The sequence below is a fragment of the Pristiophorus japonicus genome, chromosome 4, assembly GCF_044704955.1.
Source record: "Pristiophorus japonicus isolate sPriJap1 chromosome 4, sPriJap1.hap1, whole genome shotgun sequence".
NCBI lineage: Eukaryota > Metazoa > Chordata > Chondrichthyes > Pristiophoridae > Pristiophorus > Pristiophorus japonicus.
In genome coordinates, this window is record NC_091980.1 from 153134851 (window position 1) to 153149966 (window position 15116).

At 46.3% G+C, this 15116-nt stretch overlaps 1 protein-coding gene across 1 annotated transcript in view; it reads right to left on the reverse strand.

Annotated features, from left to right (window-relative positions):
• The window catches only part of sptbn5 (spectrin, beta, non-erythrocytic 5), a 635480-nt gene that overhangs the window by 102031 nt on the left and 518333 nt on the right, over positions 1–15116 (reverse strand). The window lies entirely within an intron of this gene.

The following is a 15116-nucleotide window of genomic DNA, read 5'->3' on the forward strand; positions in this document are numbered from 1 at the left end:
GGTAAATATCACCGACACTCACTGTACAGGGGGTAAATATCACAAACACTCACTGTACAGTGGGGAAATATCACCGACAGTGTACAGGGGGTAAATATCACCGACACTCACTGGACAGGAGGTAAATATCACCGACACTCACTGTACAGGGGGTAAAAAATCACCGACACTACACGCACAGGGGGTAAATATCACCGACACTCACTGTACAGGAGGTAAATATCACCGACACTGTACACGGGGTAAATATCACCGACGCTCACTGTACAGGGGGTAATATCACCGACAGTGTACAGGGGGTAAATATCAACGACACTCACTGTACAGGAGGTAAATATCACCGACACTCACTGTACAGGGGGTAAATATCACCAACACTCACTGTACAGGAGGTAAATATCACCGACACTCACTGTACAGGGGGTAAATATCACCAACACTCACTGTACAGGGAGTAAATATCACCAACACTCACTATACAGGAGGTAAATATCACCGACACTCATTGTACGGGGGTAAATATCACCGACACTGTACAGGGGGTACATATCACCGACACTCACTGTACAGGGGGTAAATATCACCGATACTCACTGTACGGGGGTAAATGTCACCGACACTCACTGTACAGGAGGTAAATGTCACTGACACTCACTGTACAGCGGGTAAATATCACCGACACTCATTGTACGGGGGTAAATATCACCGACACTCACTGTACAGGGGGTAAATATCACCGACACTCACTGTACAGGGGGTAAATATCACCGACACTGTACAGGGAGTAAATATCACCAATACTCACTGTACAGGAGGTAAATATCACCGATACTCACTGTACAGGGGGTAAATATCACCAACACTCACTGTACAAGGGGTAAATTTCACCGACACTGTACAGGGGGTAAATATCACCAACACTCACTGTACAGGAGGTAAATATCACCGACACTCACTGTACAGGAGGTAAATATCACCGACACTCACTGTACGGGGGTAAATATCACCGACACTGTACAGGGGGTAAATATCACCGACACTCACTGTACAGGAGGTAAATATCACCGACACTCACTGTACAGGGGGTAAATTTCACCGACACTGTACAGGGGGTACATATCACCGACACTCACTGTACAGGGGGTAAATATCACCGATACTCACTGTACGGGGGTAAATATCACCGACACTGTACAGGGGGTAAATATCACCAACACTCACTGTACAAGGGTTAAATTTCACCGACACTGTACAGGGGGTAAATATCACCAACACTCACTGTACAGGAGGTAAATATCACCGACACTCACTGTACAGGAGGTAAATATCACCGACACTCACAGTACGGGGGTAAATATCACCGACACTGTACAGGGGGTAAATATCACCGACACTCACTGTACGGAGGTAAATATCACCGACACTTACTGTACGGGGGTAAATATCACCGACACTGTACAGGGGGTAAATATCACCGACACTCACTGTAAGGGGGTAAATTTCACCGACACTCACTGTACATGGGGTAAATATCACCGACACTCACTGTACAGGGGGTAAATATCACCGACACTGTACAGGGGGTAAATATCACCGACACTCACTGTACTGGAGGTAAATATCACCGACACTCACTGTACAGGAGGTAAATATCACCGACACTCACTGTACAGGGGGTAAATATCACCAACACTCACTGTACTTGAGGTAAATAACACCAACACTCACGGTACATGAGGTAAATATCACCGACACTCACTGCACAGGGGGTACATATCACCGACACTCACTGTACGGGGGTAAATATCACCGACACCGTACAGGGGGTAAATATCACCGACACTCACTGTTCAGGAGGTAAATATCACTGACACTCACTGTACAGGGGGTAAATATCACCGACACTCACTGTACAGGAGGTAAATATCACCAACACTCACTGTACAGGGGGTAAATATCACCGACACTGTATAGGGGGTAAATATCACCAACACTCACTGTACAGCGGGTAAATATCACCACCACTCACTGTACAGGAGTTAAATATCACCAACACTCACTGTACAGGGGGTAAATATTACCGACACTGTACAGGGGGTACATATCACCGACACTCACTGTACAGGGGGTAAATATCACCGATACTCACTGTACGGGGGTAAATATCACCGACACTGTACAGGGGGTAAATATTACCGACACTCACTGTCCAGGGGGTAAATATCACCGACACTCACTGTACAGGGGGTAAATATCACCAACACTCACTGTACTGGGGGTAAATATCACCAACACTCACTGTACAGGGGGTAAATATCACCGACACTCACTGTACAGGAGGTAAATATCACCAATACTCAGTGTACAGGGGGTAATTATCACCGACACTCACTGTACAGCGGGTACATATCACCGACACTCACTGTACAGGGGGTAAATATCACCGACACTCACTGCACAGGGGGTAAATATCACCGACACTCACGATACATGAGGTAAATATCACCGGCACTCACTGCACAGGGGGTAAATATCACCGACACTCACTGCACAGGAGGTAAATATCACCGACACTCACTGTACAGGAGGTAAATATCACCAATACTCAGTGTACAGGGGGTAATTATCACCGACACTCACTGTACAGCGGGTACATATCACCGACACTCACTGTACAAGGGGTAAATATCACCAACACTCACGGTACATGAGGTAAATATCACCGGCACTCACTGCACAGGGGGTAAATATCACCGACACTCACTGTACAGGGGGTAAATATCACCGACACTCACTGTACAGGGGGTAAATATCACCGACACTCACTGCACAGGGGGAACATATCACCAACACTCACTGTACATGAGGTAAATATCACCGACACTCACTGTACAGGGGGTAAATATCAACAACACTCACTGTACAGTGGGTAAATATCACCGACAGTGTACAGGAGGTAAATATCACCGACACTCACTGTACAGGTGGTAAATATCACCAATACTCACTGTACAGGAAGTAAATATCAGCAACACTCACTGGACAGGGGGTAAATATCATCGACACTGTACAGGGGGTACATATCACCGACACTGTACAGGGGGTACATATCACCGACACTCACTGTACATGGGGTAAATATCACCGATACTCACTGTACGGGGGTAAATATCACCGACACTGTACAGGGGGTAAATATCACCGACACTCACTGTACAGGAGGTAAATATCACCGACACTCACTGTACAGGGGGTAAATATCACCAACACTCACTGTACAGGGGGTAAATATCACGAACACTCACTGCACTGGGGGGAAATATCACCGACAGTGTACAGGGGGTAAATATCACCGACACTCACTGTACAGGGGCTACATATCACCAACACTCACTGTACATGGGGTAAATATCACCGACACTCACTGTACAGGGGGTAATATCACCGAGAGTGTACAGGGGGTAAATGTCACCGACACTACACGTACAGGGGGTAAATATCACCGACACTCACTGTACAGGAGGTAAATATCACCGACACTCACTGTACAGGGGGTAATATCACCGACAGTGTACAGGGGGTAAATATCAACGACACTCACTGTACAGGGGGTAAATATCACCGACACTCACTGTACAGGAGGTAAATATCACCAACACTCACTATAAGGGGGTAAATATCACCGACACTCACTGTACATGGGGTAAACATCACCGACACTCACTGTGCAGGAGGTAAATTAAACCGACACTCACTGTACAGGGGGTAAATATCACCAACACTCACTGTACAGGAGGTAAATATCACCAACACTCGCTGTACAGGGGGTAAATATCACCGACACTGTACAGGGGGTACATATCACCGACACTCACTGTACAGGGGGTAAATATCACCGATACTCACTGTACGGGGGTAAATATCACCGACACTCACTGTACAGGGGGTAAATATCACCGACACTCACTGTACAGGGGGTAAATATCACCGACACTGTACAGGGAGTAAATATCACCAATACTCACTGTACAGGAGGTAAATATCACCGATACTCACGGTACAGGGGGTAAATATCACCAACACTCACTGTACAAGGGGTAAATTTCACCGACACTGTACAGGGGGTAAATATCACCGACACTCACTGTACAGGGGGTAAATATCACCAACACTCACTGTACAGGGGGTAAATATCACCAACACTCACTGTACAGGAGGTAAATAACACCAACACTCACTGTACAGGAGGTAAATATCACCGACACTGTACAGGGGGTAAATATCACCAACACTCACTGTACAGGGAGTAAATATCACCAACACTCACTGTACAGGAGGTAAATATCACCAACACTCACTGTACAGGTGGTAAATATCACCGACATTGTACAGGGGGTACATATCACCGACACTCACTATACAGGGGGTAAATATCACCGATACTCACTGGACGGGGGTAAATATCACCAACACTGTACAGGGGGTAAATATCACCGACACTCACTGTACAGGAGGTAAATATCACCGACACTCACTGTACAGGGGGTAAATATCACCAACACTCACTGCACCGGAGGTAAATATCACCGACACTCACTGGACAGGGGTAAATATCACCAACACTCACTGTACAGGGGGTAAATATCACCAACACTCACTGTACAGGGGGTAAATATCACCAACACTCACTGTACAGGAGGTAAATATCACCGACAGTCACTGTACAGCAGGTAAATATCACCAACACTCAGTGTACAGGGGGTAAATATCACCGACACTCACTGTACAGGGGGTACATATCACCAACACTCACTGTACATAAGGTAAATATCACCGACATTCACTGCACAGGGGGTAAATATCACCACCACTCACTGTACAGGGGGTAAATATCACCAATACTCACTGGACAAGGGGTAAATATCACCGACACTGTACAGGGTGTACATATCACCGACACTGTACAGGGGGGAAATATCACCGACACTCACTGTACAGGGGGTACATATCACCGACACTCACTGTACATGGGGTAAATATCACCGATACTCACTGTACGGGGGTAAATATCACCGACACTGTACAGGGTGTAAATATCACTGACACTCACTGTACAGGAGGTAAATATCACCAACACTCACTGTACAGGGGGTAAATATCACCGACACTGTACAGGGGGTAAATATCACTGACACTCACTGTACAGGGGGTAAATATCACCGATACTCACTGTACGGGGGTAAATATCACCGACACGGTACAGGGGGTAAATGTCACCGACACTCACTGTACAGGAGGTAAATGTCACCGACACTCATTGTACGGGGGTAAATATCACCAACACTCCCTGTACAGGGGATAAATATCACCGACACTCACTGTACAGGGGGTAAATATCACCGACACTGTACAGGGAGTAAATATCACCAATACTCACTGTACAGGAGGTAAATATCACCGATACTCACTGTACAGGGGGTAAATATCACCAACACTCACTGTACAGGAGGTAAATATCACCGACACTGTACAGGGGGTAAATACCACCGACACTCACTGTACAGGAGGTAAATATCACCAACACTCGCTGTACAGGGGGTAAATATCACCGACACTGTACAGGGGGTACATATCACCGACACTCACTGTACAGGGGGTAAATATCACCGATACTCACTGTACGGGGGTAAATATCACCGACACTGTACAGGGGGTAAATATCACCGACACTCACTGTACAGGAGGTAAATATCACCGACACTCACTGTACAGGGGGTAAATATCACCAACACTCACTGTACTTGAGGTAAATAACACCAACACTCACGGTACATGAGGTAAATATCACCGACACTCACTGCACAGGGGGTACATATCACCGACACTCACTGTACGGGGGTAAATATCACCGACACCGTACAGGGGGTAAATATCACCGACACTCACTGTTCAGGAGGTAAATATCACTGACACTCACTGTACAGGGGGTAAATATCACCGACACTCACTGTACAGGAGGTAAATATCACCAACACTCACTGTACAGGGGGTAAATATCACCGACACTGTATAGGGGGTAAATATCACCAACACTCACTGTACAGCGGGTAAATATCACCACCACTCACTGTACAGGAGTTAAATATCACCAACACTCACTGTACAGGGGGTAAATATTACCGACACTGTACAGGGGGTACATATCACCGACACTCACTGTACAGGGGGTAAATATCACCGATACTCACTGTACGGGGGTAAATATCACCGACACTGTACAGGGGGTAAATATTACCGACACTCACTGTCCAGGGGGTAAATATCACCGACACTCACTGTACAGGGGATAAATATCACCAACACTCACTGTACTGGGGGTAAATATCACCAACACTCACTGTACAGGGGGTAAATATCACCGACACTCACTGTACAGGAGGTAAATATCACCAATACTCAGTGTACAGGGGGTAATTATCACCGACACTCACTGTACAGCGGGTACATATCACCGACACTCACTGTACAGGGGGTAAATATCACCGACACTCACTGCACAGGGGGTAAATATCACCGACACTCACGATACATGAGGTAAATATCACCGGCACTCACTGCACAGGGGGTAAATATCACCGACACTCACTGCACAGGAGGTAAATATCACCGACACTCACTGTACAGGAGGTAAATATCACCAATACTCAGTGTACAGGGGGTAATTATCACCGACACTCACTGTACAGCGGGTACATATCACCGACACTCACTGTACAAGGGGTAAATATCACCAACACTCACGGTACATGAGGTAAATATCACCGGCACTCACTGCACAGGGGGTAAATATCACCGACACTCACTGTACAGGGGGTAAATATCACCGACACTCACTGTACAGGGGGTAAATATCACCGACACTCACTGCACAGGGGGAACATATCACCAACACTCACTGTACATGAGGTAAATATCACCGACACTCACTGTACAGGGGGTAAATATCAACAACACTCACTGTACAGTGGGTAAATATCACCGACAGTGTACAGGAGGTAAATATCACCGACACTCACTGTACAGGTGGTAAATATCACCAATACTCACTGTACAGGAAGTAAATATCAGCAACACTCACTGGACAGGGGGTAAATATCATCGACACTGTACAGGGGGTACATATCACCGACACTGTACAGGGGGTACATATCACCGACACTCACTGTACATGGGGTAAATATCACCGATACTCACTGTACGGGGGTAAATATCACCGACACTGTACAGGGGGTAAATATCACCGACACTCACTGTACAGGAGGTAAATATCACCGACACTCACTGTACAGGGGGTAAATATCACCAACACTCACTGTACAGGGGGTAAATATCACGAACACTCACTGCACTGGGGGGAAATATCACCGACAGTGTACAGGGGGTAAATATCACCGACACTCACTGTACAGGGGCTACATATCACCAACACTCACTGTACATGGGGTAAATATCACCGACACTCACTGTACAGGGGGTAATATCACCGAGAGTGTACAGGGGGTAAATGTCACCGACACTACACGTACAGGGGGTAAATATCACCGACACTCACTGTACAGGAGGTAAATATCACCGACACTCACTGTACAGGGGGTAATATCACCGACAGTGTACAGGGGGTAAATATCAACGACACTCACTGTACAGGGGGTAAATATCACCGACACTCACTGTACAGGAGGTAAATATCACCAACACTCACTATAAGGGGGTAAATATCACCGACACTCACTGTACATGGGGTAAACATCACCGACACTCACTGTGCAGGAGGTAAATTAAACCGACACTCACTGTACAGGGGGTAAATATCACCAACACTCACTGTACAGGAGGTAAATATCACCAACACTCGCTGTACAGGGGGTAAATATCACCGACACTGTACAGGGGGTACATATCACCGACACTCACTGTACAGGGGGTAAATATCACCGATACTCACTGTACGGGGGTAAATATCACCGACACTCACTGTACAGGGGGTAAATATCACCGACACTCACTGTACAGGGGGTAAATATCACCGACACTGTACAGGGAGTAAATATCACCAATACTCACTGTACAGGAGGTAAATATCACCGATACTCACGGTACAGGGGGTAAATATCACCAACACTCACTGTACAAGGGGTAAATTTCACCGACACTGTACAGGGGGTAAATATCACCGACACTCACTGTACAGGGGGTAAATATCACCAACACTCACTGTACAGGGGGTAAATATCACCAACACTCACTGTACAGGAGGTAAATAACACCAACACTCACTGTACAGGAGGTAAATATCACCGACACTGTACAGGGGGTAAATATCACCAACACTCACTGTACAGGGAGTAAATATCACCAACACTCACTGTACAGGAGGTAAATATCACCAACACTCACTGTACAGGTGGTAAATATCACCGACATTGTACAGGGGGTACATATCACCGACACTCACTATACAGGGGGTAAATATCACCGATACTCACTGGACGGGGGTAAATATCACCAACACTGTACAGGGGGTAAATATCACCGACACTCACTGTACAGGAGGTAAATATCACCGACACTCACTGTACAGGGGGTAAATATCACCAACACTCACTGCACCGGAGGTAAATATCACCGACACTCACTGGACAGGGGTAAATATCACCAACACTCACTGTACAGGGGGTAAATATCACCAACACTCACTGTACAGGGGGTAAATATCACCAACACTCACTGTACAGGAGGTAAATATCACCGACAGTCACTGTACAGCAGGTAAATATCACCAACACTCAGTGTACAGGGGGTAAATATCACCGACACTCACTGTACAGGGGGTACATATCACCAACACTCACTGTACATAAGGTAAATATCACCGACATTCACTGCACAGGGGGTAAATATCACCACCACTCACTGTACAGGGGGTAAATATCACCAATACTCACTGGACAAGGGGTAAATATCACCGACACTGTACAGGGTGTACATATCACCGACACTGTACAGGGGGGAAATATCACCGACACTCACTGTACAGGGGGTACATATCACCGACACTCACTGTACATGGGGTAAATATCACCGATACTCACTGTACGGGGGTAAATATCACCGACACTGTACAGGGTGTAAATATCACTGACACTCACTGTACAGGAGGTAAATATCACCAACACTCACTGTACAGGGGGTAAATATCACCGACACTGTACAGGGGGTAAATATCACTGACACTCACTGTACAGGGGGTAAATATCACCGATACTCACTGTACGGGGGTAAATATCACCGACACGGTACAGGGGGTAAATGTCACCGACACTCACTGTACAGGAGGTAAATGTCACCGACACTCATTGTACGGGGGTAAATATCACCAACACTCCCTGTACAGGGGATAAATATCACCGACACTCACTGTACAGGGGGTAAATATCACCGACACTGTACAGGGAGTAAATATCACCAATACTCACTGTACAGGAGGTAAATATCACCGATACTCACTGTACAGGGGGTAAATATCACCAACACTCACTGTACAGGAGGTAAATATCACCGACACTGTACAGGGGGTAAATATCACCGACACTCACTGTACAGGAGGTAAATATCACCAACACTCGCTGTACAGGGGGTAAATATCACCGACACTGTACAGGGGGTACATATCACCGACACTCACTGTACAGGGGGTAAATATCACCGATACTCACTGTACGGGGGTAAATATCACCGACACTGTACAGGGGGTAAATATCACCGACACTCACTGTACAGGAGGTAAATATCACTGACACTCACTGTACAGGGGGTAAATATCACCGACACTCACTGTACGGGGGTAAATATCACCGACACTCACTGTACAGGGGGTAAATATCACTGACACTCACTGTACAAGGGGTAAATATCACCGACACTGTACAGGGAGTAAATATCACCAATACTCACTGTACAGGAGGTAAATATCACCGATACTCACGGTACAGGGGGTAAATATCACCAACACTCACTGTACAGGGGGTAAATATCACCAACACTCACTGTACAGTGGTAAATATCACCAACACTCACTGTACAGGAGGTAAATAACACCAACACTCACTGTACAGGAGGTAAATATCACCGACACTGTACAGGGGGTAAATATCACCAACACTCACTGTACAGGGAGTAAATATCACCAACACTCACTGTACAGGAGGTAAATATCACCAACACTCACTCTACAGGTGGTAAATATCACCGACATTGTACAGGGGGTACATATCACCGACACTCACTATACAGGGGGTAAATATCACCGATACTCACTGGACGGGGGTAAATATCACCGACACTGTACAGGGGGTAAATATCACCGACACTCACTGTACAGGAGGTAAATATCACCGACACTCACTGTACAGGGGGTAAATATCACCAACACTCACTGCACCGGAGGTAAATATCACCGACACTCACTGGACAGGGGTAAATATCACCAACACTCACTGTACAGGGGGTAAATATCACCAACACTCACTGTACAGGGGGTAAATATCACCAACACTCACTGTACAGGAGGTAAATATCACCGACACTCACTGTACAGCAGGTAAATATCACCAACACTCAGTGTACAGGGGGTAAATATCACCGACACTCACTGTACAGGGGGTACATATCACCAATACTCACTGGACAAGGGGTAAATATCACCGACACTGTACAGGGTGTACATATCACCGACACTGTACAGGGGGGAAATATCACCGACACTCACTGTACAGGGGGTACATATCACCGACACTCACTGTACATGGGGTAAATATCACCGATACTCACTGTACGGGGGTAAATATCACCGACACTGTACAGGGTGTAAATATCACCGACACTCACTGTACAGGAGGTAAATATCACCAACACTCACTGTACAGGGGGTAAATATCACCGACACTGTACAGGGGGTACATATCACTGACACTCACTGTACAGGGGGTAAATATCACCGATACTCACTGTACGGGGGTAAATATCACCGACACGGTACAGGGGGTAAATGTCACCGACACTCACTGTACAGGAGGTAAATGTCACCGACACTCATTGTACGGGGGTAAATATCACCAACACTCCCTGTACAGGGGATAAATATCACCGACACTCACTGTACAGGGGGTAAATATCACCGACACTGTACAGGGAGTAAATATCACCAATACTCACTGTACAGGAGGTAAATATCACCGATACTCACTGTACAGGGGGTAAATATCACCAACACTCACTGTACAGGAGGTAAATATCACCGACACTGTACAGGAGGTAAATATCACCGACACTGTACAGGAGGTAAATATCACCGACACTCACTGTACAGGAGGTAAATATCACCGACACTCACTGTACAGGAGGTAAATATCACCGACACTGTACAGGAGGTAAATATCACCGACACTCACTGTACAGGAGGTAAATATCACCGACACTGTACAGGAGGTAAATATCACCGACACTCACTGTACAGGAGGTAAATATCACCGACACTTACTGTACGGGGGTAAATATCACCGACACTGTACAGGGGGTAAATATCACCGACACTCACTGTACAGGAGGTAAATATCACCAACACTCACTGTAAGGGGGTAAATTTCACCGACACTCACTGTACATGGGGTAAATATCACCGACACTCACTGTACAGGGGGTAAATATCACCGACACTGTACAGGGGGTAAATATCACCGACACTCACTGTACTGGAGGTAAATATCACCGACACTCACTGTACAGGAGGTAAATATCACCGACACTCACTGTATAGGAGGTAAACATCAACGACACTCACTGTGCAGGAGGTAAATATCACCGACACTCACTGTACAGGGGGTAAATATCACCAACACTCACTGTACTGGAGGTAAATATCACCAACACTCACTGTCCCGGGGGTAAATATCACCGACACTCAATGTACAGGTGGTAAATATCACCAACACTCACTGTACAGGGGGTAAATATCACCAACACTCACTGTACTTGAGGTAAATAACACCAACACTCACGGTACATGAGGTAAATATCACCGACACTCACTGCACAGGGGGTACATATCACCGACACTCACTGTACAGCGGGTAAATATCACCGATACTCACTGTACGGGGGTAAATATCACCGACACCGTACAGGGGGTAAATATCACCGACACTCACTGTTCAGGAGGTAAATATCACTGACACTCACTGTACAGGGGGTAAATATCACCGACACTCACTGTACAGGAGGTAAATATCACCAACACTCACTGTACAGGGGGTAAATATCACCGACACTGTATAGGGGGTAAATATCACCAACACTCACTGTACAGCGGGTAAATATCACCACCACTCACTGTACAGGAGGTAAATATCACCAACACTCACTGTACAGGGGGTAAATATTACCGACACTGTACAGGGGGTACATATCACCGACACTCACTGTACAGGGGGTAAATATCACCGATACTCACTGTACGGGGGTAAATATCACCGACACTGTACAGGGGGTAAATATTACCGACACTCACTGTACAGGGGGTAAATATCACCGACACTCACTGTACAGGGGGTAAATATCACCAACACTCACTGTACTGGGGGTAAATATCACCAACACTCACTGTACAGGGGGTAAATATCACCGACACTCACTGTACAGGAGGTAAATATCACCAATACTCAGTGTACAGGGGGTAATTATCACCGACACTCACTGTACAGCGGGTACATATTACCAACACTCACGGTACATGAGGTAAATATCACCGGCACTCACTGCACAGGGGGTAAATATCACCGACACTCACTGTACATGAGGTAAATATCACCGACACTCACTGTACAGGGGGTAAATATCACCGACACTCACTGTACAGGGGGTAAATATCACCGACACTCACTGCACAGGGGGAACATATCACCGACACTCACTGTACAGGAGGTAAATATCACCGACACTCACTGTACAGGGGGTAAATATCACCAACACTCACTGTACAGGGGGTAAATATCACGAACACTCACTGCACTGGGGGGAAATATCACCGACAGTGTACAGGGGGTAAATATCACCGACTCTCACTGTACAGGAGGTAAATATCACCGACACTCACTGTACAGGGGGTAAAAAATCACACACACTGTACAGGGGGTAAATATCACCGACACTACACGTACAGGGGGTAAATATCACCGACACTCACTGTACAGGGGCTACATATCACCAACACTCACTGTACATGGGGTAAATATCACCGACACTCACTGTACAGGGGGTAATATCACCGAGAGTGTACAGGGGGTAAATGTCACCGACACTACACGTACAGGGGGTAAATATCACCGACACTCACTGTACAGGAGGTAAATATCACCGACACTCACTGTACAGGGGGTAATATCACCGACAGTGTACAGGGGGTAAATATCAACGACACTCACTGTACAGGAGGTAAATATCACCGACACTCACTGTACAGGGGGTAAATATCACCAACACTCACTGTACAGGAGGTAAATATCACCGACACTCACTGTACAGGGGGTAAATATCACCAACACTCACTGTACAGGGGGTAAATATCACCAACTCTTACTGTACAGGGGGTAAAGATCACCAACAGTGTACAGCGGGTAAATATCACCGACACTCACTGTACAGGAGGTAAATATCACCGACAGTCACTGTACATGGGGTAAATATCACCGACACTGTACAGGGGGTAAATATCACCGACACTCACTGTATAGGAGGTAAATATCATCGACACTCACTGTACAGGGGGTAAATATCACCGACACTCTCTGTACATGGGGTAAATATCACCGACACTCACTGTACAGGGGGTAAATATCACCACCATTCACTGTACAGGGGGTAAATATCACCGGCACTGTACAGGGGGTAAATATCACCGACACTCACTGTACTTGAGGTAAATATCACCGACACTCACTGTACAGGAGGTAAATATCACCGACACTGTACAGGGGGTAAATATCACCGACACTCACTGTACAGGAGGTAAATATCACCAACACTCACTATAAGGGGGTAAATATCACCGACACTCACTGTACATGGGGTAAACATCACCGACACTCACTGTGCAGGAGCTAAATTAAACCGACACTCACTGTACAGGGGGTAAATATCACCAACACTCACTGTGCAGGAGGTAAATATCACCAACACTCGCTGTACAGGGGGTAAATATCACCGACACTGTACAGGGGGTACATATCACCGACACTCACTGTACAGGGGGTAAATATCACCGATACTCACTGTACGGGGGTAAATATCACCGACACTGTACAGGGGGTAAATATCACCGACACTCACTGTACAGGGGGTAAATATCACCGACACTCACTGTACGGGGGTAAATATCACCGACACTCACTGTACAGGGGGTAAATATCACCGACACTCACTGTACAGGGGGTAAATATCACCGACACTGTACAGGGAGTAAATATCACCAATACTCACTGTACAGGAGGTAAATATCACCGATACTCACGGTACAGGGGGTAAATATCACCAACACTCACTGTACAAGGGGTAAATTTCACCGACACTGTACAGGGGGTAAATATCACCGACACTCACTGTACAGGGGGTAAATATCACCAACACTCACTGTACAGGGGGTAAATATCACCAACACTCACTGTACAGGAGGTAAATAACACCAACACTCACTGTACAGGAGGTAAATATCACCGACACTGTACAGGGGGTAAATATCACCAACACTCACTGTACAGGGAGTAAATATCACCAACACTCACTGTACAGGAGGTATATATCACCAACACTCACTGTACAGGTGGTAAATATCACCGACATTGTACAGGGGGTACATATCACCGACACTCACTATACAGGGGGTAAATATCACCGATACTCACTGGACGGGGGTAAATATCACCGACACTGTACAGGGGGTAAATATCACCGACACTCACTGTACAGGAGGTAAATATCACCGATACTCACGGTACAGGGGGTAA